This window comes from Orcinus orca, chromosome 14 (assembly GCF_937001465.1).
Source record: "Orcinus orca chromosome 14, mOrcOrc1.1, whole genome shotgun sequence".
In the NCBI taxonomy this organism is placed as follows: Eukaryota; Metazoa; Chordata; class Mammalia; order Artiodactyla; family Delphinidae; genus Orcinus; species Orcinus orca.
In genome coordinates this window covers 75,282,924-75,286,985 of record NC_064572.1, presented here as the reverse complement: position 1 = coordinate 75,286,985, position 4,062 = coordinate 75,282,924, and the positions used below count along the sequence as shown (strand labels likewise).

The 4,062-nt window shown below is 39.2% G+C and overlaps 1 non-coding gene across 1 annotated transcript; it reads right to left on the bottom strand.

Annotated features, from left to right (window-relative positions):
* Positions 1 to 2,344: 2,344 nt before the first annotated feature.
* TRNAG-ACC (transfer RNA glycine (anticodon ACC)) lies at positions 2,345 to 2,417 on the bottom strand. The gene has a single exon. It is a non-coding gene; the product is annotated as a tRNA-Gly (tRNA).
* Positions 2,418 to 4,062: the final 1,645 nt, after the last annotated feature.

Here is a 4,062-nt window from a genome sequence, read left to right as displayed (position 1 = left end):
ATATATTCATATATATATATATATATATGGATCACTTAGCTGTACACCTGAAACTAACACAACATTGTAAATCAACTATACTTCAATAAAAATAAATAAAAGAGAGTAAATCCTAAGAGCTCTTATCACAAGGAGAAAATTTTTTTCTTTATTCTTCTCTTCTTTTTTTTATTGTATCTATATGAGAAGATATATGCCAGCTGAAACTATTGTGGTAATCATTTCACAGTATATAGAAATCAAACCATCATGCTGTATGCCTTAAACTTATACAGTGATGTAAGTCGACTATTTCTCAATAAAACTGGAAAAATTTGCACTTCTAAAAAATTTTTTTCCATTTCTTTCTAAGATCGACTGATTAATTTTTCATTGACAATACCCTACAGACTTTATAGTAGGATCACAAAAATAAGTTCTGACATGCATCTAAATCCATAATGAACATAATTTTTTTTTCTTTTCTCTATTTTCTATTCTACTCTCCCACTTTGAGTAAGCACTAATTCACCATGAATACTCTGGTCATTTTCCCCAGAAATAAAATTAATGTCTACTTCACAGAGTTTCTGAAAGTGTCACTGGCAAAGCCCACTGGGGTGGAGAATAAGATGGAATCTAGGTTATAAGATAAGGTCTAACCTCTTCTTTTGTGCTTAGTCTAGTTTCACTTGCCTACAGGGGGCACGTGCAGAGGCCTTGCACCTAACACGTGGAATCAGCCTTCTCAACACAGAACCACTGCACCTGGCACGTGACTTGGTGGGCCGTGTGCAGAAGCGGTGCACCCGACACCTCAATTCACCATGACAACAGCATGCGGTGTGCAGAGATGCTGCCCCTGGCGTGCAACCTGGAGCCCTAAGCAACATACCTGCACCTACCAACAAGAGCCCTGTCCCTTACTCCACAGATGAGATCCCCAAAAAGCAGCCCCACCCAAGGCCTGTCCAGGAGAGGGTGTGCTCTGGCACTAGGGCTTGCATCTCTCCATTTTTTGATCAAAGAATAAAACTTTCCTTTGCTTCTGGTACTACTTGGTCTTGCTCTGAGCTGAACGACACCGCGTAGCAGGACTGTTCCTGGAGGCTGACTCTGGAGGGTCAGTAACAAAAGGGAAGAAAACAATTTTCTCTCAGTTTAGTTAAGATCATACTCAAACTCAATGCTGCTGGGCCTTGATCTGTTTCTTAAACTATAGGATGGGAACTTCAAGTTTATAAATGGCTTGTGAATTAACCCTGACATCTCAGGTAATGGTCGAACTGACTTATTTTAGCCTATCTTGCTAAAGGTTATATCTCCCCTGTAGGGGAGGAAAAAGTTTTTCTTCACTCTCTTAGGTTCCCTGGATGACCCTGGAAATTAAACTGACAAAGACGGATTAACAGGTGAAAAGCGTACAAATTTTATTAAATTTTTACATGTATGTGGGAGCCTTCACAAGAGAGTGAAGACCTGAAGAAGTGACCAGAGCAGGAAGCTTTTATACATTTTAGACAAAGAAGCAATGAATTTATGAAGAATTGACAAGGCAAAGGGATTTGGGCTTGGGGTGGCAAATGGTAAAGAGGTAACTAGTAAGGATTAGTTTAACCAGGTTTGTTTTGTACAGATTTCTAGGCCCCAAATTCTAGGCTCTAGCGATAAGAAAGTCTTCCTTCCTCCTGATACAGGGAAGATACCTTTCACCTGGGAGATTTTATCTCCTGCTTTCAGGGAAGAAAAACAAGGCAGGAGGGTCAGAGTGACCTTCCTGCTTCTGCTGTTTTCTCCAATTCCTTCAGCTTAAGATATTCAATATGCCAAGGGGGCATATTTTGGAGTAGCATGTCCTGAATCCCATTACACCCAACAAATTTATCTTTGATAATAAATAACTCTTCCAGGGGAACATCTCTCTCTATCTTTCTCTTTCTCTCTAATATATATAGTTTTTAGAATAATATTGAGATCCTGCTATCTATCTTACAAAATAAATATTCCATATTATATCAGAAAGCTGAGGCACTTACGGTATTCATAAAGCTGCCAGTCTGTGTAATTCATCAAATAGATGAGCAACCACATACATGAAATTTTAATCTTGATTCATTTCAGAGTTTAGAACAAGCCAGCTTGTTTTATTAAACATATGTATCTAATATTTATGTATTTCATGTGCCTAAATTCTATTTTCTTATTACTATGAAGGAATATATTTTTTTAAAGACTTTTTTAATTTTACTTATTTATTTGGTTGTGCTTCATCTTAGTTGCGGCAGGCGGGCTCCTTAGTTGCGGCTCGCAGTCTCCTTTGCTGTGGCATGCAAACTCTTAGTTGCGGCATGCATGTGGGATCTAGTTCCCTCACCAGGGATCGAACCTGGGCCCCCTGCTTTGGTAGTGCGGAGTCTTAACCACTGGACCACCAGGGAAGTCCCTATGAAGGCATATTTCATTCACACTCCAACATATAACAGATAGGGATGGCAGGCAAGAATTTTTAGACATGGTGTCATTTTATTGAGAGATACTTTCTTTCCTGATAAATGGCTTTGAAAGCAGCTGTGAGCCTCCCCCTTCCCTCATCTCCCCCACCTCACGGAGTTTGTCGGTGCACCTTTATAACCTGCCTGAAGAGAATTATAATCTGCAGTGTGACTTTGCCAGCCATTAATCTTTCTCCCGTTTTAGGGTCTGAAAGGAGAGATCCCTAGAGCATGTTTTCCCCTGGCCTCCCAGACATCCTGTTAGCTTCCGCAGTCACAGATAAAAGAGCAGTCTTGTGCTCTCACAGCAGATCTCTGGGGGCAGAGAAAGCCACAGAGCTCTATTCTTTAGATTTTTCCATGAAGGATTCATGCTTGTCACCAACCAGCAAAAAACCAACCCTATCAACTTCAGTTAAGGTGTCACTATAAGCAGAAGATGTTTTCATGGCCAGGACACAGCTCTGAAAATAAGGAAATGACACATGCAGTTGAAATCTTAAATATATTTTCATTCAGGGTGTGGGGAAAGATATCTTTTAAAAGCTTTCATAAAATAACATTTTCTGCCACCAGCAGCATTTTATCACCAGTTGCAATAACCAGTTCCTTAAATGCATGTCTTCCCTTGGAAGTCATGAATAAGCCAATTCTGATTCCTGGGTACATAAATTGTCCAAGATGTTTCTTCCAAGTACCAAATTATATGTCTATCTTCTGCCCACAGAAGAGCCCTGAGCTTATCTTACAGCCTTGTATTATTCACTGAAATGCTCCAGCGAGGTAGGGTAAAGAGCACCGCTCTCAATCAACACAGTCTGTAAATCGCACCATTTAAAAGCATCTTCGACATCTGTCACTAAGTCCTGTGATCAAAATTACTGGAAGGTTCACTGATATATCCACACTTAATTCTTATTTCGCCAAGCACTATGAATTAAAACTCAGGAGAAACTTTACCTCATGGGTCACTGGTCACTAATTGTTCCGTTTAACATTCATCAAGCACCTCCTGAAACTCCCTTTGTTCCAGGCACCAAGCCAGAGAAGCTCGGAGCAGATGTGCTCCCTCGAGTGGCCCAGTGCTCCCATATCCCCCAGAAACAGATCCAGTAATCAGCTAGCAGTCTATCGGTGCAGGAAGGAGAAAAAATCTATTTCTGGGTGTCCTAGTGGCGTTTCCAGAAAAATCATATTGATAGCCAGCTAACATGACTTAAATTTTACATATTCAGAATGACCTACAGCAGTGCTTCTCAAACTATTTGTGGACTAGTTTTTTTAAATGCCCAATTCATGTGGACTGATATTTTTGTAAAATATAATAAAAAGGAACTACTAGAAAAATTAAATTTTAAAAATCCCCCAATATAATGCCATGTGGTTTATTATTTTTTATTATAATTATTATATGTTATTGTGTATTATTATATTATTTAATTACTCTGTCAAATTGCTATAAAAGTTCCTAAATGCTTAGTTTCAATTTCTGTATTTAGCTCATCACAGACTGATAATATTTACATCACCTGCTTGCACTGGTCTGTGAATCAGGCTTGAAGTATCACTGACCTAAATCATAGCCTTTGTG